Source organism: Vipera berus (assembly GCF_964194415.1).
Source record: "Vipera berus genome assembly, chromosome: 1".
Classification (NCBI taxonomy): domain Eukaryota; kingdom Metazoa; phylum Chordata; class Lepidosauria; order Squamata; family Viperidae; genus Vipera; species Vipera berus.
The window spans coordinates 219,507,109-219,533,984 of NC_138202.1; the positions used below are offsets into that span (position 1 = coordinate 219,507,109).

The following is a 26,876-nucleotide window of genomic DNA, read 5'->3' on the forward strand; positions in this document are numbered from 1 at the left end:
ACAACATTTGATGTCTCATTTCTTGCTGGCATAGTCCCTCAAAACTGTCAGCTTATAATGTGTGAAAGAGTCTCATTAAATATTTTAATTCTGTCTATTACCGTGTAATCCTAACCATATTTATTCAGTAGTAAATCCCTCCAAGTGGAATGGAATGTACTCTTCAGTAATTGTCCTTAGCAATGCAGTCTAAATGTGTAGTAGTTTATGCTTATGATACAAACTTTTAAGTGATACAAACTTGTAAAAACTGGATTAGAGAGCTGCTATAGTTTGGGGCCTTTATTTTTAATCTTGGATGCCCCAAAAAGCCAACACCAGTAAACAAAATAAAACCATTCCTTGGCTTAAAGTTTTGAAAACCCAGGAATTTTAATGTGAACTTCGATGAGCATTTGAAATTAACATTATCATCAGGAGTCTTCAGCTGATTTATTTGGTCCCCACCCCACTAATTATGAAATAAAAGGATTGTCTGAATGGTGAACAGACAGCAAAGCAATACCACTCTTTTTATTTGTTTAATTTTAGGTCACAAATGGCTCACCTTTTTGTTCGCCCATATTTTTGCTTTTACTTTACACATCCTAGTGTTCTGACTGGAGAAAAAAAGTTACCCCTCGGAGACCTAGTCCCGAGGAAGCATCACGGCTCCTCCGTATGTCAAACCAAGCATTAAATCTCACAGACAATGATAAGACAAAGGCATTCTTCCTTCTTGCTGGTTTTATGGCAGCATTGTCAAGTTACAATTTACTGTTGGCATTGTTACACAAAGCCAGTATCCCGAGGCAGTTTAATCACATAAATCAATCTAACTCTTTCTCCCTCCTTCATAAAGTTGTGTGAATTAACTATCTGTGAAGGGGTTTGTTTTTTTTTGAAAGTTCTCTTTCTCTGTGGAGTCTGTGGAAGATTTGCTGCCTCTCTCAGCTTGGTTGTTTCCGGCAGATATTTTATTACCTGACTAGGTAACATCTTCAGGGCCCTCTTCTACAGGTATGAAGAGTCTTGTTGCGTTACATTAGGTGTTCCTTGGAATTGAGCCCTTGCTCAAGGGTTGCCAGAAGTAATTAATGTATGCACAAAACAGAGAAGCCTTCCCAAGTTCCTAACACATACACACCACCTATTTAGTTGCCTAAAAAAACAGAGTACCCTTGAGATAGTATCTCTGTCCCAGTGTTGGCGCATATCCTTCTTCTCTTCCTAGTCCCCCCCCCCGCAATAACATTGCAGAACATCATATTTTATTTTGTATCAAGCAGCCAATCACAGGCTGTTGTTGTGTTTTTGAAGCAAGAGCTCAGTTCTACCCGATGTTTGGAAAGGCTGTGCCTATGCATGAATTGATCTCATGGCCATCAACCCCAATGGGATTTATACCTGAACCTCAGTTCTGGAAAGATGATAAATCAGCATATGATGTGACCAGTGAGATTTTACACTCCATATATTTGTGAAAGATCTTTCCTTGTACAAACACTTTTGCTGGAGGAATGTCACACGACGCCTTACGTGTAGCCTCTAAAATTCGCCTTGGAGTGAATAGTGCTGAAATTTGCAATTTCTTTCTTGCTTTTGCCTGCTTTTCAAAAGGGCAAAACAGAAGCCTTCAGCCATGCAGAATCTATGACTATCTTTTCTTCCTTTAAAATTTTTAGTCTCCACCAGTTAGGCTGAAATTTGCAGTTGGTTGTGCAAGGTAAGTTCTTTTAACCTATGTCTTAAATCTCCTTCAAACCCCTCCCTGAATCTCCCAGAAATAGCAGGAACAGTAAAATATTCACTCACCGGGTTGTTATTGGAGGGAAAACAGGAGGAAGAAAGTGCATTGTATGTGTTCGTCACCTTGAGTTATTTATAAAAATAAAGGCAGGATATAAATAAATACACAAATAAAATCATGACATTAACCTTGCCTCCTGCAGATTATAGGAAGGGCAAAAAGCAAAATATTCTTCCCAATCTGTAGCCCTCCTGGCTTTTCATTTTTCTATTAAATCATAGAAGGAGTTATTACAAGACAGGTATTCCAAAGTGAGGAAGGGTAAGCTAATACTGTGATTTTTGCCCTGTTGCAAAGGAAAAAATTTGGGGGAAAAAGCAGCATTAGAATACTGCCTCCAGTTTTGGTCACCACACTATAAAAAGATGTTGAAACTCTGGAAAGAGGGTAAAGAAGAGCAACAAAGATGATTAGGGGCCTGGAGGCTAAAGCATATTAAGAACGGTTGCAAGAACTGGGCATGGCTAGTCTAATAAAGAGAAGGACCAGGGACGACATGATAGCAGTGTTCTAATATTTTGAGGAGCTGTCACAAAGAGAAGGGGGGGGGACAATCTATTTCCCAAAGGCCAGACAAGGAACAATGGATGGAAGCTGATCAAGGAGAGGTTCAACCTAGAAATAAGGAGAAATTTTCTGACAGTGAGAACAATCAACCAGTGGAACAGTTTGCCTTCAGAAGTTATAGGTGCTTCATCATGTGGAGGCTTTCAAGAAGAAACCAGAAAACTACTTGTCAGAAATAGAATAGGGTCTCCTGTTTGGGCAGGGGGGTTGGACTAGATGACCCAGAGGGTCCCTCCCAACTCTGTTATTCTGTATTCTATTCAAGGCATATATATTTGGAGCAACCACTTTGGAACTATTAAATCAGCAGCCATTACATATCTTGAAACTACTGGAAATGGTTTCAGCGTGAAACAGATTTGGCATCTAGCTATCCAATAAATGGGAACTTTTATTCCAGTTGGCACCATTATCTGCTCTAGGAAATGCTTTTCCAAGAGATATTCATTTGAGCATGGTCATCCCTGGCATTGGGTTGACAGGAAAAAAAAGGAAGATTCAGGAGATTACTGGGGACTAAAGCTGTTTCAGAAAGGCTGGAAGTGTTTAAGCACTTAAGAAGGTTAAGCAGCACAATTGCCGTTTGCTTTCAGCCTTTTGAAACCTCCCCCGCCCCTTGGAAATGCCTGTCTGCCATGTGTTCTGGAGTGGCTAAGACACTGTCTCATTGTCACTAGGGATTGGTTTGGGAGATGGCAGGCAGCCACTGATGATATGCTTGGCAAAAACCTCAACAATCCTCAAGGCTGACTCTCTGCTTGCCGCTGTTTGAAAGGCCAACCCAAAGACAAGAGGACGAAAATTCAACTTTCGCAACTCGGCCGTCTTCACCCTGAAGCGAAACAGTTTCTCCTCTCTGTCCTCAGCAGGCATATTAGAAGGCAACACGAATACACATTAAGATACATTCTCCCTACCCCCCCAATAAATAGATAGATAGATAGATAGATAGATAGATAGATAGATAGATAGATAGATAGATAGATAGATAGATAGATAGATAGTCTTTTTCTCCCTAGTTCCTTGCAGGCTGCTGGAATTCGTTACATAGTTATGACTGGTTCAGTATATCTGAGAGTAACAACAGTGTATTTCCACTCCTTTTGAACACCTTTGTTTCCTATACTCAGTACCTTCGTTGCCAGCTGACACAAAGAAAGCTCCTGCTGGTACGCGCAGGAATCTCTTTTGCAAAACCAGGTCTAGCACTCATAAAATCAAAGAGTTAACTTCTCACCCGTCTGCTGATTAGTGATAAATACTCGGTATGTATATCCTCCCTAAGGGACAACATGGACTGAATGATCGGTTGCTTTAAATATATTTTAAATTTAAAGCAACCCATCACTGAGTCCATGTTGTCCCTTAGGGAGAATAAATATACAACCAAATTGCTCTATCAGAGAGCACTGTTAAATTGCAGAAATGTGAAACACGTCCTGGGCATCGGCTTTCCTAGGCACAGAACAGCCAGTACCAACGAGCAGTGCCAAAACACATCAAGGTACAGACTCAGAACGTACGTGGTTGGTCCAGTCGTAGAAGCCCAACATGCATGTTCTGGCGCCCTGGTTAGATCAAACATTTATGCGCAGGGCTGGGAGGCAGCAGGGAAAATGCAAGCCCATTGGCTATGGAATGGGTGACAGCAGAGCGAAAGAAGGAAGGGGAGGATAGACTGGGGGGAACTACCTGGGCATGGACTGTTCATGGGGACGGCCGATGAGCTGGTCAGGTACAGCACTAGGCTCTGGGGAAGGAAGGCCAGGGGGAGAAGTGGGTAGATGGGAAGGATGGTGGGCTTCAAATCAAGCATGGTGCCAGGGCATTAAGAGGGGGAGATGCCGCACAAGCAGAGGGATGGGACACGCCTCCCATAAAATCCCATAAACATCTTTCTCAGATGAATCCAAAAATGTTCCTGGCTTCATTTCGGCCAGGCTTTGACCCAACTGGAATGGTCCTGCTGAACCCCTCAGCCACATGTTTGCTTTGTACATGAAACACACACATTGTCTGATTCATGCAAATGTCTACTGGATTGGCAGCCACTGTTGACCCTTCCTTCATTTATTTTCTATGCCATGATTTTTCCTTAAACCCCCCCCAAAACCCCAAAAAACTAAGCTTCCCAACGTAGATCTTGATTACCATTGTTACATACAAGAAACATATGTTGACCACCTTATTTCTAAATATAATGAAGGTGGGATGCAGATAAATAAATAGTATACATATTAATTGCTATTATTCAGATCAGTACAAATAAAACAATTCATAACATCTTAGTGATTCAAAAAGCATGAAATATATTAAAACTTTGTACTCATCTGAGGTTAAAATACCAATGGCTCCGCAGGAAAAGACTACAGGTGGTCCTCGACTTACAATCATTTGTTTAGAGACTATTGAAAGTTACCTGAAAAGGGGACAAATCTGAAAGAGGTTCATATGGATGGAAAAAAAAGTTGTTTATAACTTGCTTTGCAAAGGCAAGAGCACAACTCTTGAATAGTCAAGCTCTTTGAATAGTCAAGAGCACAACCAAGCAAATAACTAGTTAAATTGAATAAATATAAAAGGCAGCTTTTTAAAATAAAGCACTGTCCTTTATAATAAAGGATGCATGGTCAATGTATACGTAGGGTGCCTTTTGCTCCCAAATGAAAGATGGGATATATTTCTTTTCTTTTCTTTTTTTCTTTTCTTTTCTTTTTTAAAAAAGACATTCGGATAAAATAAAGTCTGAACGGCTTATTTAGGGCCCCAATCTCCTGCAGTGGTATCGCTGTTTTACTGAAACATCTATCTGAAAAGTTGGAGTCTGAGGTGAGCTTTGGGAAAGTGGATGGGAAGTAAATAAACATTTAATCCCAAGGGACCTCCTTATAGTCTTCTCCTTCTAAGGCAGGCATGTCAAACTGCCGGCTCGCGGGCCGGATGCATCATACTGAAACCGCGCCCACCCCATTGCCGGCAATGGGGAACAAGTCGTGATACATTGCGTGATGTCACGTGACGTCGTGAGTTTGACATGCCTGTTCTAAGGGGAACTAAAAAAAATCCTTTACCTGGTTGTTTAACCGGGTAAAGGCAATAAGTCACGGTGCCAGGTGAACTTCTGTGGCTGGAAATTCACTGAAGTAGGATATCACCATTCATGGGGCTCTGTGTCTGGTGACCAGCTATCATCACCGCTGAATCACCACAAAAGCATCTGGCCAGGTTGAATGACCAGGCAGTCTACAGTGTATGTCTCTGAAGAAGCCATGTTTGAGGTGTCGTTATTATGATATCAATAAGACAGTGTGATTTAGTGTACAGATAATATGAGTAAAACTAGTTCATCCTATACAGCTACACATGTTAATATAGTCCAGGCCTAAGCATGTTAGCAATGTCTGTCTTGATGCTTGTTGCTATTTTACCCTTGACCTGAATTATTATTAAATACTTGGTGTTTGGTAATACAGAACTCTTTATCATTTGGAAATCTGAAATTTGTTTGAAGTTCTTTTGTTGTTTGTCATCTTCTGCTTTTTCTTCAGAAGGAAAAAAACAAACAAACAAACAAATTTGTATTGTGAGCAAGCATTTGGGATAAAAAGATTATTCAATTCACATTGGTCCCCAAAAGCCTGTTTCATGCAAAAGCTCACACAAAGCTTCCGTAACTAATCTCTTAGTGGCCCACATGTGGTCCTGTGTTTGTGCTATCCCGAGGGGTGGGGCTGAAGGATTAGACTGCCTTTTGATGGAGATGGGAATGTTAAGGCCTGTTAAAAATCCTAGAAACATTCAAACATTGGGCTTAACTCCTCCCACCAACAGTTTAATGAGGCTACTGGACAGCTACATAAAGCTGAACAAGTGGCTAAATGGACTTTAAAAAACCCCTTTTCTGCCATCTAGTGGTGATCCAGATTTAGGTGGGATCTGTAGCCCTAGGTCAGGGGTAGGCAACCTCGGCTCTTTTATGACTCATGGACTTCAACTCCCAGAAGCTATGCTGACTGAGGAATTCTGGGAGTTGAAGTCCATGAGTCATAAAAGAGCCGAGGTTGCCTACCCCTGCCCTAGGTATAAGGACCAAAAGTGTGGACCGACAAAAAAATGGTGGCTCTGAAAATTCAAGTCCACTTCCTGGATGAGCCGTAATATTATTGCTTACAAGCCCTGAAGCCCTGCAAAAGGATGTACAGTAAAACTAATGTCAGGTTGCTGACATCCAATTTATAGAATCCTTGTATTTCAAGCACTCCCTATAATTACTACAATAATCTTACTCAATATCCCATGGAACGGATCTTTCATTGTTTTTTTTTAATGATTTATGTAGAAATGGAGAGCTGATACAATGGTTTGGGTTCTCACTTCCCTTTGATGTAAACCAGATATGTCAAACCTGCGATGCCACGTGACGTTGCACGACGTATCGGAGCTTTTTCCCCATTGCCGGCAATGGGGTAGGCGCGGTTTCATCATGACGCATCCGGCCCATGGGCCGGCAGTTTGACATCCCTGATGTAAACCAAACAAAACTCATTTAAGGCCAAGCATGATTTGTACTTCAGCTGTGACTTGATATCAGCTATAGAAAAAGTACCCATCAATTTGCCACCTATCCAGAAATTGAATAGTTAAACTCATCAAGGAAATGTAAGCTAAGGACTGCTTTCCCCAATTAATAATGGACATCTTCCAAGCTCCTTCTGTTACGCGAACCTAGAATCACATAGGTATAATGAGTTGCTCACAGTTAAAGGAGATCAGGTTAACATAAAGGGGATTATGAAAGGAACAGTTAGTAAACCATAAGCTAAGCTTCACTTGTTGAGTAAGTGCAGGCAAACCTTGGCAGTGGGGTGCTAAGGAAAACACCATTCCAATTCAACCTATGGAATATGTGGGGTCCAGAAAAAGGTTTAAAAACTGCAACTGAAGTTCCTTCACATCATTCCAGAATCTGCAGGGATCTCTTGCAAAAACTGCCAATGGGTAGAAACAAAGAGAGCCTTGATATGGGAATATTTAATTTTTTTAAAAAAGACAATTGTCAAACAAATAGATCAGATAGCTGGGCTGAACTACCATCATTTAAGGCAATATAATTTCTACATTTCCTTCTAGAAGTGCTAGTGCCCTCTGCATTTTGAGGAGAATGGTCATTAACTAATTAATGCTTAAGCTAATTTGTTTCTTTGAGCCAGCTTAGGAGGTGCTATAGCCAACTGCTCTGCCAGCTGTTTGTTCCTGTTAAGACTTATCTATGCATGTAGGTGGCTCAGTGGGTTAGGACGCTGAGCTTGTCGATCAGAAGGTCGGCAGTTTGGTGGGTCGAATCCCGAGTGCCGCGTAACAGAGTGAGCGCCTGTTACTCGTCCCAGCTTCTGCCAACCTAGCAGTTCGAAAGCACGTAAAAATGCAAGTAGAAAAATAGGGACCACTACGGTGGGAAGGTAACAGCGTTCCATGCGCCTTTGGCGTCTAGTCATGCCGGCCACATGACCACGGAGACGTCCTCGGACAAGCGCTGGCTCTTCGGCTTTGAAACGGAGATGAGCACCGGCCCCTAGAGTCGGAAATGACTAGCACGCACGTGCGGGGGAACCTTTACCTTTACCTTTACCTATGCATGTAGACACTATGCTGCCCTGAATGATTAAAATATAGGGGAAAGTGATTTGGTAGAACATATGACAGAACATTTTATAGCATTGGAAATATATCCTGGATCTGGCAAACAGTCTAGACCAGGAGTCTTCAAACTTGGCCCTTTTATGACTTGTGGACTTCAACTCCCAGAATTCCTTAGCCAGGCTGGCTGAGGAATTCTGGGAGTTGAAGTCCACAAGTCATAAAAGGGCCAAGTTTGAAGACCCCTGGTCTAGACCAGTGTTTCTTAACCTTACCAACTTTAAGATGTGAGGACTTCAGTTCCCAGAATTCCCATCTGACTGAGGAATTGTGGGAGCTGAAGCCCCCAACTCTTAAGGTGTGAAACACTGGTCTAGATACTGATCCAAACCTTATCCAATGTCCTCATGTTGCATTGTAGCAACTTATCTGCTCCTCTGCTTGACCCTGGCTTTGATCTGTTGCCTTTCCTTCTGATGGTCTCACAGTCTGTTTTCTTAATTACCCAGGATATCCAGCTCAGACTTGACTGTTCTTGCCTTGTTGTTTATTTCCTTTTGTTCTGCCTGTGCAGAAATAATGTTGTTGTGCTGCACTGGGTGCCAGAGGAAGTTTGATTTCACACTGTGCCTTCCCACCGATGCTACTAATCAACACCTTGTAGCAGGCAAATGGCCAGGTAGGGCTGATTTAGGGAGTCCTGGGCTTTCAGAGAAGTGGCAAGTCAGCTGGAGCAAAATAGTTTAAAACACACACATACACCAGCCACACAACCATGCTTGCTCTTTCGAACAACTTTGTTGGAGTGAAACAATACTTCCAAAGGCTGGCCTTGCTTGGTAGCTGAAGAGGGGGCCTGGAACTACCAGAAATAGTAATGATTCTCAGCTGACTAGGAAAAGAGGAGTAGGATCTACCAGTTCCTGCCTCTTTAAAAAGCAATTAATCAGAAAACTCCTCTGTAAGAAAGCTGTAGCTCCCTGTGGTTCCATTCCAGCCTTCCTTCTTGAGAAATGAAAGGGAGCTACACCTAAAATCCTACTTGAAAGCACTCCTAGAGCGCTCAGAAAGCATTGCTCAGTCAGAGAGACTCTGGGATCCTGGAGAGAAGCCTGGGGACACATCCAGGCAAACCTCCAGTTAAACTATGTTCTCAGCCCTGGTGCATCTGAACCTTTCACGCGATGGAAATAAACAACATTTCTTCTAACATCTGTAGAAGACAGTGTTAAAGGAACAGCAACCTGGTGAAGCAGTTTTATGTGTGTGAGAGTTTTTGAGTCATTACTGTGTCTGCCGGGACAAATCCATGCAGTTTTCTTGGTCAGATTTTGGGAAATGGTTTGCTGTCAATCTATTTTCCAAAGCACCAAAAGGCAAGAGAAGAAGCAATGAATGGATGGAAACCAGGGCTTTTTTTCTCATAGAACGCTCAGAACGGAGTTCCGGCACCTTTTTTGGATGGAACCTTGTAGGGTAAGCAAGGCAGGTTGTATGACATGTGTGAGTTCCGGCACCTTTTTCTTTTACAAAAAAAGCACTGATGGAAACTAATCAAGGAGAGAAGCAACCTAGAACTAAGGAGATATTTCTTGACAGTCAAAACAATTAACTAGTGGAATGGATTCACTTCAGCAGTTGTGGGTGCTCCATCACTGGAGGCATTCAAAAAGAGACTGGACAACCATTTGTCTGAAACAGGACCTCCTGCTCAAGCATGGGTTTGGACTAGAAGATCTCGGAGGCCCCTTCTGACTCCATTATTCTAGGTTCTTCACCAGCCTGAGAGTGACACTCAGCTGGTTCAAATAGGACCAAAATTCAGTGTTTTAGTTTCTAAACCCAGTACCTTGAACCACTACATTAATATGTCCCTCAATAAAATATTTGACTCTGGCTAAAAAAAAAAGTTGCATTATTTAAAACATTTACATAGCTACCCATTTTATATCAAACTGTGGGTGGCTCTCAACCAACAGTTAAAACAACATCGATGCACCATTAATACATGCACATACAGTATCTATTAACTCCACAAAGATTAAAACCTAGCACCCAAGCTGAACTTTCAAATGCATCAGTAAGTCCCCTCATCACCCTATACCAGGGGGTCTGCAACCTTGGCAACTTTAAGACGGGTGGACTTCAGGAATTCTGGAAGCTGAAGTCCACCCGTCTTAAAGTTGTCAAGGTTGCAGACCCCTGCCCTGTACCGAAGCTTCAGTGAAAGGTCAGGTCTTAAGTGCTTTTTGGAAGGGTAGGAGGGTGGAAGCCTGCTGGAATTCAGGGGGGCGGGTGTTCTGTAAGCTAGGAGCTGCCATGGAAAAGGTCATCCTTCCCAGATACCATAAAATGGCAATGTTGAAGAGAAGGGATTAGGAATGTGCCCACACTGTCTGATCGGGTTGGATGGGTAGATAAAGGCAGTCCTTGGAGAGAGGCAGTCCTGCGAGTAACCTACCTATGTATCCTGTAGGCCCTATGCCAGGGGTATCAAAAGGCTGGCCTGCGGGCCGGATGCATCATAGCGAAACCGCACCCACCTCATTGACGGCAATGGCAAAAAAGTCGTGATACATCACAACACGTCATGTGATGTTGCGAGTTTGACACCGCTGCCCTTGTGCCATGTTTTAGAAAAACAAACTGGGAAGGATACTTAATCCAGTAGGCCTGGAGGACTAAAAGCACTTTCAATTGAAAAGCACCCGATTTGACCTCTGGTTTCCACAGTAGGCAAACACAATAGTAAAAATAAACATTCCCACAGTAAAAGTACATCAATACACCTTGGGCTGTTGAGACCTTTATACTTTTTATACTTTCACCTGATTACGATAGCCGTAATAAACCGATTATCAGATCATGAAAATGATGGCAGTCATATAACTAGAGGATGGAGTACATCAAAAGCTGAAAGACTTACCGAAAACAACTGGAGTATCTGAGCTTACCACACATAAATCATAACCAGCGGTTAGTGTGTGTCAAAAGGTTGCAACATCAATGGTTAAGATTTCAGAGACTAAAAGGGGAAGACTGGGAGACACATGCTACCACGATGATCCACGATCAGATTTGGGACCCCTGTTGCTTTTCTTATTTTTAGTTATCTTTGTCCTTAAGAGAGGGGGAAGAGAATGGAAAACTGCTGCTTATCTAAAGTTGCAGAACTATTTCTGTTGGGCTGGAGCTTCATAGAACCTCTATCATAGTGCTATAAAGGAGAGAGGTTGCATAGAACTAACGAACATATTAAGAAAAATATTTATTAAACTGGTGCAAAACTCTTCATCATCATACATCCAGCGATGGGATTCAGCCAGTTTGCGCCAGTTCGGCAGAACTGGTAGCTAATTTTTTGTTGCCCAGGCTCAGAACGGACTTCCGGAAGCAGCATCCACACAGAGAACCAGTTGTTCACATATTTGAATCCTACCACTGCATACATGCTATTCTGTAACAGAGACAAGAAGAAGAAAAAAAAATGGTCATAGCTCAATACAAGAACAATGCTTTGTGGACATTAGATTCAAATTTAACCACAGTATTTCTAGATAGATATGACAAAAACTCCTTTTTGGGGAAAAAAATAGCCTACTTCAGTGATGGCGAACCTTTTAGAGACCAAGTGCCCAAACTGCAACCCAAAACCCACTTATGTATCGTCGGGTGCCGGGTGGACGTGGCCAATTGGATAGGTGTGGCCAAATGGGTGGGTGTGGCTGCAGTGGTAATGGCAGACTGGGTGGGACTAAAAAGTTCAATCAATCAATTCCAACATTGTGAGATCTTTTTTTTCCAGTGAGAGGTTGAAATTGATTGATTGATTAACCTTTTTTTTTGCACATGGCAGCGGAGGCCTAAAGCGAAAAGGTTTTATAAAACCCAGCTGAAGCACTAGGACTGGGGCGACGGCTCGTGTGCCCACAGAGAGGGCTCTACGTGCCACCTGTGGTTCGCCACCACGGGCCTAGTCTTCCCCAAATTGGTACATTTCAGGTACGTTGGAACTACAACTCCCATAATTCTTAAGTTAAAGCAACTTCTTCTGTTACTAAACAGGCATTTTTAATTTAAGTTGTAGCAGGGGCAGTGAATCTAACTGTTTATGTCTGAATGATAAAAGCCATCTTGTGGTGTTGGGCCACAAGATCTGCCCCTTTTATCCATGTACATAGAAAAGGGTTGTGGCTTACTTTGTGACATCACAATGCTGCTTTCTGACATCCCTTGCTAAATGCTAGTTTAATCCTAGAATTAATTAGGCTTCTCAATTTAGGAAAAAAAATATACTCAAGCTTATATGAAGCTGGGTTAGCAATGACTACAAGAAGTCGCCAAATCATATGGATTGAGGGCCCCGTTTTTATTTGCTAAACCTAGGTTGTATTTTTTATAATGTATTTTATTGCTTTTTTACAATAACAGTCTTTAGTGCTTAGTAAACAATGTTGTCTGGGTTCATATATATAACAACAATCAATAATAGTTAATTTCTATGATTCCATAATCAATATACTAGTTAGTGATACATTTCCTTGATCTTCTCTTCTTCCAATAGTATTTTCCCTTTGTCAACATTGAGTAAATACAATTCTTAGTACTTTCAATACATACAAAATTGAATAAAAACATTTTTCTAGTCTTTATATAAATAACATTAACATCAGTATATAACATCTTTTCTAATCATCTTATATTTCAGTTGTATTTGCAAATAGTCATTTTATTAAATCACAATGGGTCCTGTTTTTGAAGTTCTTATTTAAGCTTAGTTTCCCCTCAATATTCAAAACATTCTTGTCAATTATAATTTTCTCAAAATTAATTACATTTATTTGTTGAACCTAGGTTTAATTCTGACTTTATATGTCATTATCATTTTTGTTTTCACGTTCTGGAAAAAGAATAGCATTAGCAGCTGCTTTCTAGCTGCCAATAAAAGTATCACTGGACAAATATAGGAAAATGTTTTCTAATTGAAATTTATCTTTTATCATCCTTTGGTGCAGACATCAGAACTTAGAAGATGATCCTAACAGGGCAAAATCAGAGGGAGACAGATTGTCCTTCAGCTATTAAGAAAGAGTCTTGCTCAATCAAGTCTCTCCAACCCAGAATTCAGATCTACAGGGACCTGTTTCAAAATGTGGGAAATCAGGACGCTTATTTTGGTGGTTCTACTATTCATTTTGCTGCAAGAGGCCTAAACATTCTGCATTAAAATCTTAGTACTGAGCAAAACAAAATGTAGCACACCATCTTTTTTGGAAGGCCTACTGAGTCAGATCCTGGAGGGCATAGCTTGCCATCACGAACACAAGCCATTGATCATGTTAGCCCACAGGAATGTCTCTCTTTCTCTCATTCATATTCACTATTTTGATTTGATAAAGAGACCTTGTTTTTTTTTTACCTTAACCTCTTCTTAGCATTTCTTCCATAGTGCCTCCCACTGAGTTGGACAGCTCTAATTGAGCCTGATTCTCCCACGCTGTTTTAGCAAATCATGCTTTTGAAATGGAGATCTTAAAGACCCCTGTCATGGGAGCAGCTGTCAGCCCACACAGCTCACTTTTAACATTTGAAGCTCTTTTTTTGTTCTTGTTTAATTTGAACTGATTTTATTGTGTTAAGAATCTGTTAAGCTGTTTCAATTAACCCCTAACACCCAAACAAATGCAGCATCTTCTGATGGCTTCCTAAGCAACAATTCAGAAAGGGATACAGTAATTTAGTTTGATGCAACTTAAATTATGAAGCTGGGGCTCAAAATACACTTTTTAGTAGGGATACCCAGATAATTTATGTTAGAATTATATGTATATTATCATTCTTTCATGCCTGTGATTGATTCCTGCTGCCAAATTGCTTCTTTTAGCAGATGCTTATGCTAATTAATAGCTGGGGCCAATCTTAAAAATGTAAGAATAGTCCTGCTGGATTTGATTGAAGGGTTAAATCAGGAGTATGCAACTGTCTTCTGGCTGTATACTGGATTTGGCCAATGGGTCCAGGAGAAAGATGGGACGTAAAAATTAAAATGTAATTTAAATAAACATGTAAATATCATTAAAATGCATTTATTAAATCCCAGTAAGAAGTTTTTCCCCAGCTTAGCTATTTGTCACATTAAAAATTAGACTTGGGAGGGAGTCTGGCTTTATTAAGATTATCAGGGTCCGGATGTATGCAGCTTTGCCACTTTTATAATCCTCATTCTTTTTCGACAGTCATAAACCAGTTGCTTTTAGGAATTCAACAAGCAAGGCATGTGTGGAATAGCTCCTTTTTGCCTACATCCACCCAAAATTGGTAACTTTGTCAGTAGATACAGCACATGGTAGTCACGATTAGTAGCCACTGATAACCTTATCTTCCATGAATTTTTGCTATATTTCTTTCCTTGGGCCAGATTTTTTTTTATTGAAAAGTTTTATAAAAGTTACAATATTATCCCATCCCCACCCCACCCCTAAACCCCCCTCCCCCTCCCCCACTTCCCAAAGCTGATTACAGGGTTACAAATTATATAATAATCATAATCTAACTAACATTAACCACCTATATAAATAACCAAATACATAATGCACTTTAACCCGCCTATAACATTACAAACAATCTAAAAGTATCCAACTTATACTAATACAATAATAATACCGTATAATATATATATATTATTATAACTAATAATAAAAAAGAAAAAAGAAAAAATTAAATTATAACAATCTAAAATTTACTCATAAGCTAAATGGAACTTTTTAGTCCCATATTTTTTCTGAATATAATCTATCCATCTTCTCCAAACCGAAATGTATCTTTCTTGTGAATGATCCTTCAAATAAGCAGAAATCTTAGCCATTTCTGCTAAATTTGACACTTTAAGCCTCCATTCCTCTATAGCAGGCAGGCAGTCCTTCTTCCAATATTGCCCTACCAATAACCTTGCAGCTGTTATCAAATTCAACATCAAGTTAATTTCTTTAGTATCACAATCTGTAATAACACCCAATAAAAATAATTGTGGGGTAAACTTTATCTTTCTCTTAAAAATCTTTTGGATGTTCCACCAAATTTTAATCCAAAAAGCTTTTATATTTCTACAAGTCCACCAAATATGACCTTGGGCCAGATTTGAGTAGAAGTGAGAAGGATAAATCCCAAAGAGAGATGTTACCAGTTCAATATTTATTACTACTAAAGCTCTATTCCTGATATCACAACGAATGAATGAATGAATGAATGAATGAATGAATGAATGAATGAATATATTTCAGCACTTGGCAGGAACAGAGACAAACAACTGGAAAAGGATGTGGTAGACAACCTTGAAGCTTCACAACATTTTGGCATCAACTGCAGAGGTTTGAATCTATGATCTTCATTAACTTTATACAACACTTATCCAAAGAAAAGTACAGAGGCTTAATCATTCTAGGTGAAAGGGGATGGTTAGAATCATAGAGAAGGAGCTTTAATTTTTTGGTAGATAAGGTATCCTAGAGGCATAATGTCTTGTCATCTCACGCAAGTAAGGAATAGTAACAATTCTGATCAGTCATCTCAGAAAACTTCTAGCATCAGAGGTGATTGTACTTTGCTAGATAGACCAAGAGTCTTTTTAAGAGGCAGTGCAAGTTGTTCTTAATGTGAGATGACTAGTATCACATGTAACTTTTAAAAAAAATCAAATAGGTAATGTCATGTGACCTTCCCTTATTAAGCAAATTGGAGATGATTGGAAGTGCAACTCCTGAAAGTCCTACTGTGTCTAAATTGACTAAAACGTCTGAAAACTTCAGTTTTGACAGTTCTGGAAGTCCCCAGATGAATAAAAAAGCTGGTTAATGAAACCAAGCCTCCAAACATCTGGGGATCTAATGCACGGGTTGCTTTCAACTTCAGTTCAGACTGTTGCTCCTTTTCAATCACAGGTTGCAGATGCTCAAAGAGTTTGATTCCTGCATTTTAAATGTATTTATTCAGTGTCATCATCAACATCAAATTTGTACAGGTAGTCCTCAACTTACAGCAGTTTGTTTAGTGACTTTTTGAAATTACAAAAACACTGAAGAAAGTGACTTATGACCGTTTTTCACACTTACAGTATCCCCATGGTCATGTAATCAAAATTCAAATGCTTGGCAACTCTCTCATATTTATGACGGTTGCAGTGTCCTGGTGTCATGTGATCCCTTTTTGCAAACCTCTGACAAGCAAAATCAATGGGGAAGCCAGATTCACTTAACAATCATGTTTCTAAATTAATAAATGCAGTGATTCACTTAACAACTGTGGCAAAAAAGGTCATAACATGTGGCAAAATTCACTTAACAAATATCTTGCTTAGCAACAGAAATTTTGGGCTCAGTTGCAGTCATAAGTCGAGGACCACCTGTATTTTCAGAAAGAAGCATTTTAAATTTTGGAATTATGTATTTAAATATGAATTTGTGTGGGTGGAGGATCGTTCTCCAAGCTTGTGGATTGGTTTCTGAACGTTTCCGAAAGTTTCGTTACCAGGCTAGGTAACATCATCAGCGGAGTTTAGGAAATTTATGTGTCATTACTTTTAAAGTCACAGGCTAAGGCAGAAACAGAACTCATAGGTGTTGTGATTCAGGGTCAGCCTGTGGGTTCGGCAGTTGGGTCGGACGACTCAGAGGAGGAGGAGGGGGGTGTTGAAGACCTTGCTGAGGGGGTTGAAGATCTTGCTGATGAGAGCCCTCAGCCAGGCCCCTCCCACTTGGTTACCAGAGACCCAGCTGTGTGAGCCTGACAGCGTGGATGATGACCCACAGCTGGCCCTGTTCAAGGACGCCCGACGCAGGAGGCAGTCAATTAAGAGTAAACAGAGGAAGGCAATGGGGCTCCTCGGAAGGAGGCAGAGAGAAGCCACGCCCTGAACTCTATATAAGGGGAATGTGTGGGAGGGCTGGTTTGCTGAAGGCAACCGCTTGGATAGTTCCTGTTTCTTAAAGCTCCTGTTTCTTGATTTGTCTTGTTCCGTTTGTTTTTGTTGCAATAAATTTGGCAGGCGTAATTCCAGCCTCTTGCCTTCTTGTAAAAGGGGTTTTCCCTGCCTTTTCTGCAGGGCCGGTAGCAGGCTGGTACAGAACAATAGGTACCAAACTTGTGCTAAGAAAAAGCTCTTATATTTTCTTAGATCCCTGCAGTGATAAGCGCAGGGCAAAGAATTACATTGGCATTTGAAAAATGAATTCGGTTTCTTCATCAATCTTTGTTTCTAGTTTGAAATTATACAAATTAGAATAAAGTCTAATTCAGTTAAGGAACTGCTTATGTCTCAATTTTTCTTTGGAAAAAGAAGTGCTACAATTGCAGTCTGTTAATTGGGTATGTGTTTTCAGTATTAATTTTAATTTTATGTAACTTTGCCTGATGTAGAGCTTATGGGTCAGCACAAACAACTGAATTACCAGATCTTAGCTGCCAAGCTCTGGATCATCATTGGAAGGCAGCAAGGCTTTTTCAGTTCAGATCTGGAAGTCCTAACAAATAAACTGGTTTGGGCTTTAAATCAGTATACACGTGGGTCTTTCCCCCACACCTCCATAGACAAAAGTCTTCAACTTACAATCACAACTGGGACAAGAATTTCCATTGCTAAGCAAGGTGGCTGTTAAGAGACAATCACCTAATTTTATAACCTTTTTTAACCACAGTTGTTAAGCAAATCACTGCAGTTGTTAAATGAATCATGCAGTTGTTAAGCAAATCTTGCTTTCCCCATTGACTTGGCTTCTTGGAAGCTGGGTGGAAGATCTCAAATGGCCATCTAGTGACCCCTGGAGGCTGCAACCGTCATAAATACATGCCAGTTGCCAAGGGCCCAAATTTTGATCACATGATCCTGGGGAAGTTGTGATGGTCACAAGTGCGAGGACTGGCTGTGAGTCACTTCTTTAAGTGCAGCTGTAACTTTGAACGGTTGCTAAATGAATAGTTGTAAATGGAGGATTTCCTTTTGTAAATCTGTTGGGTAGATTTGCCTGGGTGTTCCCCAGATATACAGATAGTCCTTGACTTACAGCAGTTCATTTAGTGACCGTTTGGCACTGAAAAAAGTGACTTATGACCATTTTTCACACTTAGAACCCTTGTAGCGTCCCCATGGTCATGTGATCAAAATGTGGACACTTGGCAACTGACTTGTATTTATGACGGTCGCGGTGTCCCGGGGTCATGCAATTATATTTTGCGACCTCCTGACAAGCAACGTCAATGTGGAAGCCAGATTCCCTTTACAACTGTGTCACTAACTTAACAATTGCAGTGATCCGCCTAACAACTGTGGCAAGAAAGGTCATAAAATGGGGTAAAGACTCACTTAACAAATGTCATGCTTAGCAACAGAAACGTTAGGCTCAACTGTGGTTGTAAGTCAAGGACTGACTGTATTTAGCCTCTGCTTCCCAGAATCCCCAGGGCTGCCCTGAAAGATAATGGCAGGCCAAGGACCTTAATCTTCCTGGCTGGGTAGGAATTTGAAACCAAACACCCCTTATGCAGTGGTGGGATTCAGCCAGTTCACACAGGTTCGGGAGAACAGGTAGTTAAATTTACCTGAATTTGGAGAACCAGCTGGCTTCTGGAAGTCCAGTCTAGGCCTCAGAGGCCTCCCAGGCCTAGAACAGCCCACTGGAAGTGCATGGATACCACTTCTGGAAGTCTGCTCTAGGCATCGGAGGCCCAGGGCTGCACCACATAATAGAACCGGTTGTTCAGGTATTTGAATCCCACCACTGCCCTTATGCATTACAGTAAACCATACTTGGGTTTTTTTGTTTTTTGTTTTGTCTTCTAATGCACAGATCCCACACAAAGACTTCTTTCTTTCTTTCTTTCTTTCTTTCTTTCTTTCTTTCTTTCTTTCTTTCTTTCTTTCTTTCTTTCTTTCTTTCTTTCTTTCTTTCTCTCTCTCTCTCTCTCTCTCTCTCTCTCTCTCTCTCTCTCTCTCTCTCTCTCTCTCTCTCTCTCTCTCTCTCTTTCTTTCTTTCTTTCTTTCTTTCGCAAAGCTGTAAGGAACTCGAGATAAGCCCATATGCTGGGAACAATATGTTTCAATATATACAAGACTGTCACTGAAAATGGCAGCCCTGTTTAAAGTTCTTTCTCTTTTCATGTCTAATCAGCATTAATCTTTGCTTTCTGTGTGTTCTGTAATTCTTTAGCTCTGACAACTGCATCCCATGGTGAGGAACAGGGGAGAGAAAAAAAACACCCAACACTTGCAGATTCAAATGTAAAAAATCCTCTCTTCTGTAGAATTTGACAAGGAACTGTTATTTTCAGCATCCCGTTCTGTCTTTATGGCAATGTGCAATTCCAACTTAACATGTGCGCACCCATGTGCGTTTGTGTGCGTGCTTCAGCAAGCAATTTTTCAAAGTTGGACTGGGCACAAGGACCCCAGATTGCAGCTCTGGTCTAAGCATTAAGGAAGGTTCTATATTTTCCTAGATGAGTTTATATCTGACTGCCGCGCAGCTGTTAACTGCGCGCTGAGCATCATGTGCCAGATCTTATAAAAAGCTTCCCAGTAGCCAGCAGAGATATTTAATTCATTATTTTAAACATTAATTTATTGCATGAAATAAATTGGAACACGTCCTTTTCATGAGCAATACCTTCATCATACCTACAAAGCATTTTAAAGCACAACGCATTTGTGAGCACTTTGAATACCCGGATAGTAAAATAATATCTCTGTATGCGTATAAATACATTGATTATTTGATTCTGATAGAGTTAAAAACATATGAAGAACAATTGCATGATTTGGGAATGGCCAGTCTAGAGAAAAGAAGGACTAGGGGTGACATGATAGCAGTATTTCAGTATTTGAGGGGCTGTCACAAAGAAGAAGGGGTCAACCTATTTGCCAAAGCACCAGAAGTCAAGACAAGAAACTTTGGATGGAAACTAATCAAGGAGAGAACCAACCTGCAATTACTGTAAGAAGAAATTTCCTAACAGTGAGAACAATCAACCAGTGGAACAGCTTGCCTTCAGAGGTTGTGGGTGCTTCATCACTGGAGGTCTTTAAGAAGAGACTGGACAGCCACTTGTCTGAAGTGGAGTCTTCTGCTTGACTAGAAGACTCCAAGATCCCTTCCAGTTCTATTCGGATTCTTGATTCTAGATAATCAAGACATAGCAGAAAATGTCAGCACTATACTGTTTATAGTTTGGTGCAACAGAGTTCTTCTAACACACCATTTCAATCCAGTCTCATAAACCTGAAGGGAAATAATTCATCAGATATACATATTTAAGTGTCCCCAGGAGGTAAGACAGACAGGCCCCCACTTTCCTGGCTTTCCAAAATGGAGTTAAAACATGGCCTCTTGTGGGGAACCCAGAGGAGCACACAGCTGTAGAGCTGGATAGTGTCCAGAAAACCCTCCTTTGGCTTTTAATTAATTTTAGCAGTGTTTTATCTTTTATATACTGTTTATATTTTAACATCAGAGTCCCTTTCTGAGGGAGATGTGAGATTCAGAAATGTGAAACATAAATGACAAGAAATAAACTGGATATAGTAGCCAGGCACAGAATAGTGGACTGGAGTGTTACAACAGCTGTCAATCACCATTGAAAGAAGCTTTATCAGCTCTAGGTTAAATGTTTGCTACTTCTTTTCTGGTCAACTGTACAGTGATTCTTTAGGAAATGAATATAAGCCTAGTTCTCTTTGTTATAGGGCAGGGATCACCAAACTTGGCAACTTTAAGACTTGTGGACTTCAACTCCCAGAATTCCCCAGCCAGCATATACTGAAGAATTTGCACATATGGAGAAAAGGTTACCCATAATCTCTGGGTTACAAAATATATTGGCATTTATATCATTAATGAATATTAATTGCTTCTTACAATGCACATATTGGGGAAGAGGGATGTATGATGTGCTCCTTTGAATGGAACAGCAATGTAAATATTTTGATGTACTTTTATTTTGATGAATTGAAAAATTATGCAACTTATAAAACTTGGTTCTTATTCAATTAGAACTTTAGAACTTAGTCAGAAGATAATAGCCTATGAATATTTTCCAAAATCTGTAGCCTTTACAATTTTTTTAAAAAAATAATAATCTAGTAACTATTTCACTATCATGAAATGAAAATTATTTAAAGTAAATTATTTCTTCTGCCTCTCCCATTAAAATGTGCATCTTGTAGCTATTATTATTTTATACATACATGTCCCCCTTTTATCCATATGGAGGAATGGATAAAGATACAGATTGAACAGGGCTTCAGACTTGCCTGAAATTTCAATTTCCTAATCCAGAAGGAATTTAGAGGTCAATATAGGATGGGATAACCTTGAACAATTTAATAGGGGTGATGGATGATTCTTGGCCTTAGAGTGGCACTTGGGGATCCATGTTCCTGCAAGAACAGGACAAAGAACTGGGAAGGAAGGATGAAAACAAAATGTGGAGTGCACTGATGATGTTACCTAGTTTGGTAATGCAATGTCTGCAAGAAAACCACCAAGCTCTGAGAGCACCAAAGATCCCATAGTTCAACTCCAAGCTACAAATACTCTCTTCTATTGAAAACAAAACTTGGTTTAAGTTCAAAGAACAATTTACACTGAATTAAACTAATTCTCTACTGCTTTTATGTATTTAACAATTTTCCTGTTCTGGAACATTGAACGTTACATACAAGTCAATGGTTCCATCTAAAACAGGGGTGTCAAACTGTTGGCCCGTGGGCCGGATGCGTCATGCCAAAACTATGCACACCCCATTGCTGGCAATGGAAAAAAAAAGTCATGATATGTCACGACACGTCACGTGACGTTGCAAGTTTGACACCCCTGATCTAAAGGTTGTAGGCACCTGAAGTCTTCTGGCTGTTCACTTTGATACTGATGTTCTGCAGTTCTCTTGAGATCAGGTGGAAATATTGAGAAAAATAGCAGTAGGATTAGGGTTAGCATTAATATAAGGATTATAGGAAGCCCCCTGCAAGTCGGTTCTGTCATTCCTCCACTTTGTCCAGTACTATCTAATCTAACTGATAAGGGCTTCTACAAGTCCTTTGCTAGAGTTTCTGCTTCCTTGAACTGGAGATGCTGAATATTTAATGTAGGTATTAGGATCTTCTCGGTGTTTGTCCATATCTGCTTGTGTGTGGGGTGTCTTTCTATTAATAAAATAGTGGACAGATTGATATCACCGACCACAAATGTCGTTTGTGGCTTCATTGCATTGGCACAGAAGGAATCCTTATGTTGGTTTGTGTGTTTATCTTCTACTCTTCATTAATCTTTGTGACAGAGGCGATTGACTAAGAGAAGTCATGTTTGTGCCTCCCTAGATAAGGAGAAAGAAAGGAGAGATACACACTGTAGAGGCAACATTACACTTTAGGCCAGGATAAGATTCAGGAAGGAAGGAAGGGGTGGGGTGGAGAGGAAGGATTTAACTTAATCATGTTTACTCATGGTAAATACATTTTGAAAATTTCAGTAAAAAGAAATAATTGGCATTTGATGAGTTGTTTATTTATGGACTCTATATGCCACTTAGTGTTTCCACCACATACTGTAAGTGGTATTCAGAATAGTTCTATAGACATGAAATTTAAATTACAAAATGCCTATAACACAATAATAACTGAAGATGATTGACATCCAATTAAGAATTATTAAGCCAGAAGTACCGTATTTTCCAGCGTATAAGAAGACAGGGCGTATAAGACGACCCCCTACATTTCCTGTTAAATTATAGGGTTTAGGCTATACTCGCCGTATAAGACTACCCCTCTTCCAACGCACACAAAATAAAAATTAAAAAACATCAGATTTGATTTTAATATGGTAATTTGGAGAATAGCTTGGCTCCCTCTGCTTTGTGGCAGCCCCTGAGATATTGGATCACTGCTATCATGTCACCCCTCACCCTTCTCTTCGTTAAACTACACATACCCAATTCCAGCAACCGTTCCCTATTTTCCTAATTCACTTTTTCACTTTTCCTAATTCACTCTAAAGCTTTCCCTACGCAGAGCCTTAAATAACAGCAGCTGCCTGCAATTAGTGCAGGTTCGCATCCCACCAGGCTCAAGGTTGACTCAGCTTTCCATCCTTCCAAGGTAGGTAAAATGAGGACCCAGATTGTTGGGGGCAATAAGCTGACTTTGTAATAATGCTGCTTGGGGTGGGTGGGTGAAAGCCCTAATAAACAGGCATATACACAGAATGAAGGCTATTGCTAAGCACATTGATTTGTGCTTTAAATTGTAAGCCACCCTGAGTCTTCGGAGAAGGGCAGGATATAAATGGGATTTTTAAAAAAAGACCAAATGGGAGATCCGCTCCAAGTTTTCCAGCCAGCCCGCCCAGTTCCTGAGTCAAATGTGTCCTTAGAGCTAAGCCGCTGCTCTGGCTGCTGCCTTCCCCACCTCCCTTTCAAGTTGGGATATACTACAGCTGCTCTTCAACTTTAGAAGGAAAGACGCCCAGACCCCAGCCTGTAAAAAATCACAGACTGCAGCTTCTTCTCCAATTGGTCCCGCTTTCCCTGCGCAGACTAAATGGGAGATCCGCTCCAGGTTTTCCAGCCAGCCCTGTCCCTAAAGTTTCAGCACCCGGCGTATAAGACGACCCCTGACTTTTGAGAAGATTTTCATGGGTTAAAAAGTAGTCTTATACGCCGGAAACTACGGTAACAGAACTTTCTTTTTTTGACAGCCCACAAAGAACTCTACAGTATGACAGGTAAGCTACATATAGAATACACCCTATTTCATCCATTCTGGTTTACTGTATCCTCATTCATCTCATCATACTTCTGTCTGTCTGTCTGTCTCTGTCTTTCTGTTTGTCTGTCTATCTATATCAATCATCTATCATTTCTAACATTCTCTCTCTCTCTCTCTTAATTTTTAAATAAATGGACTTCAGTAGTTGCAACTGCTCATCCAGTGTGGCTGTTGTTGAGAATTCTTTGAGTTGAACAGCTACCTTTCTGCACAACGCTGAGGAGAACTATATTACACTCTGGCACATTCCTGTCACCTTTGTTCAGCTTGGCACTCGTTTTCTGCCTGTTCAGTCAAATGTTGCAAGGCAGCAACTCTGGCAGGGCCCAGGTATGCAATTTCCCAGGAACAATGATTAGGTGAAACAAGCACCAAGCCTAAGTCAGTTAGAAACGGCCACAGAGTTAGGGTATATCAGGTCTCCCTTGGTTCAACCAAGGATTACTACTGGTGAGGCAATGGCAGTCTCTGCTCTTCTACTCCTCCAACAGCTACTCATGAATGGGCTCTTCTCATGGTGTATAAAGGATCAGACCTGCTGCGTTGACACATTCCCATTTTAATAGAAGAATCATTTGGAACTTGATGGCTGGGGTGCAAATCTGTTGATGAACTACAACTCTCCACATAAAGGAGGGTTGAAATGATGGGTCCTTGGTGGTCTCTGAGCTTCGTTGTTTTCTTCAAGATATTTCATTACCCAAATTAGGTAACACCATCAGTGCTCTAGTCCTCTCCACCTAACAAATAGCTGGGGTTCCTGGGTGTTGTAGTTCAGCAGTAACACCATGGATAAGTAATACAAAATATATGAGATCTATTTAAGTCAGAAGGGGCACAGATTTCAGAAGGAGTTCCACCTACATTAAGTCCAGAGGATGCAACTGAGGAGCTGTGATAAGAAGTCCCAATCTGTGATTAAGGGACATATTTGGGATGTATTCTGGCTTTTCTCTCAAAGGGTAGATTTGGGATGCTTCTTGGCTCTTCGCTTAATGTTCCTTTAAAGTGATGAATGGGACATGGGTGATATGGGGAGGGTTTCCTTCATCACTTATGTAACCTCGGGAACAATTGGGACATTTGGAGATTTCTATTTGCAGGACCGTCTGCTGCCGGGAACGACACCCATTGCCCAGTGCGCTCACACAAGGAGGGCCTCCTCAGGGTGCCGTTGGCTAGACAATGTTAGCTGGCGACCCCCAGGGGGAGGGCCTTCTCTGTGGGAGCGCCAGCCCTGTGGAACCAACTTCCCCTTGAGCTCCGGATGGCCCCGGATCTCCGGTCCTTTCGCCGCGGCCTTAAAACATTCCTTTTCCATCAGGCTGACCTGGACTGATGACAGGGATTTTTAAAATGTTTTTTAATTTTATTATTGGGGCTGCTAGTTTAATTCTTTTTTAACTTTTGTATTATTGTATTTTTTATTGTTGTTAGCCGCCCTGAGTCCTTCGGGAGATAGGGCGGCATATAAGTCCCAAAAATAAGTAAGTAAGTAAGTAAGTAAGTAAGTAAGTAAGTAAGTTCTTGCTTGCAGAACAAAAATCAGTTTGCTGCTGGTAAGATTTTCATTGCCTGATCAGAAAGCAACAAAAGGATACCAACAAAGATGATGAAAACTTAAACATAGCCACTTACAGTGTTTAGGTATCTGAGAAAGGGAGCTATAAACAATACACCTCAATGGGAATTATTTAAAAGTTAATGGGATATATCAAATTATTGAAAGGATGCACTGTTGCAGTAGCATTTCGGGAACTTTAGTAATTTACAGGAAAAAAAGACTATCTTGCAACTTAGGTGTTTTCCAGAGTAATGTTGATGCCGGGAAGATCAAAGGGGCTTATGAAGAGTGGAGGAGTGCATAGAAGGAAATTGAAAAATTCATAGGCAGCTGACCTTGTAAATGGCTTTTATTAGCTAGTCTTAAAAAATAGCTCTTATGCTAGAGTTAAGGAGATCACCTAAGATATTGCACCTGAACAAACATAGCTATTCCCCAAGTAAGTCTGTACCAGTAAAGATACCCAGCACAAGGTCCACCTTGCTAAACCATAAGCATGATGGGTGTGGTAAACAGGTGCATGAATCACCTATTAGCTTTCTCTGTCATAAAAGGTAACTTTAATTACTTTTATGGTACCTTTATGCCTTTATTGTTGTCACGGGGAAGGGCATTCATAACAGTTTGCTTGAGCCTTCGTTTGCTTTCTCATAGTCTGGTTGGGCTGCCGAGCCAGATCAGGCAATTTTTAACCTAACATTATTGGTGAAGGGCTGATACAGCTGGGCTGGAGAGGGAGAGAACCATAAATGTCATCTTTTGGAGCTCCTCAAATCCTTGCCAAAGGCTGACTGAGGGAAGGGGGTTATAAAGCACATCTGTTTGATTTGACTTCAGGAGGTGCAAGTAGTGACCTGCTGCTGCTGAGGCAACAGAACTAGAGGGAGATCTCAGCCAATTCTTCAATCTTTTCATTAGCAAAGACATCAGGGTCAGGAGGTGAAGAAATTCTACATTAGTTTCTCAGGGATTGGATCAACCATTTCAAAATGCAGGACATAGCTTCTTTCTTTTCCATAAGAATTGGCTTCTTTCTTTATTGTGCTGACCCACAGTGTATTGCCCCCCCCACCAGCTACTATTTTGTCACCTCCAGAATGTCCCAGGTTTAGCATTGTTCCAGATTACTGAAACCATGTGGGCACTTGTATAGAAATAGCAGCCAAACCAAACCAAAACAACAGATAAAATATGACTAGAATATAGATAAATTTATACAAAGTGCTCTGTTTTAGAAGCTGAGAAAAATGAAAAAAATCTGATCCCACCACCATCAACCTCACTAAGTAGGCCAAACCGGGAAATCATAGCAAGACTAAATGACTTTTATTAAGATTGGATGTAACAACAGGATATTGCAAATGTGATTGTGCTGCACTGCCTCCTTTATATAGTTCCGTGAATTAGGGAGGTCTCAGTCGCAAAGTTATCCGAACTTTTGGACTTTAAAAATGTTTTAGCCCTCTTGCCTAAGCAACAGAGCCTGCATATCCCTGTCAAGGTGAACTTCC

General features: G+C 40.6%; 1 long non-coding RNA gene across 1 annotated transcript; it reads right to left on the reverse strand.

Annotated features, from left to right (window-relative positions):
* Positions 1 to 11,279: 11,279 nt before the first annotated feature.
* On the reverse strand, positions 11,280 to 26,109 carry LOC308660843. Its single transcript, XR_014024825.1, has 3 exons — positions 25,945 to 26,109; positions 19,964 to 20,158; positions 11,280 to 11,450 (listed from the first exon to the last, which is right to left on the reverse strand). It is a non-coding gene; the product is annotated as an uncharacterized lncRNA (long non-coding RNA).
* Between the last annotated feature and the right edge of the window lie 767 nt (positions 26,110 to 26,876).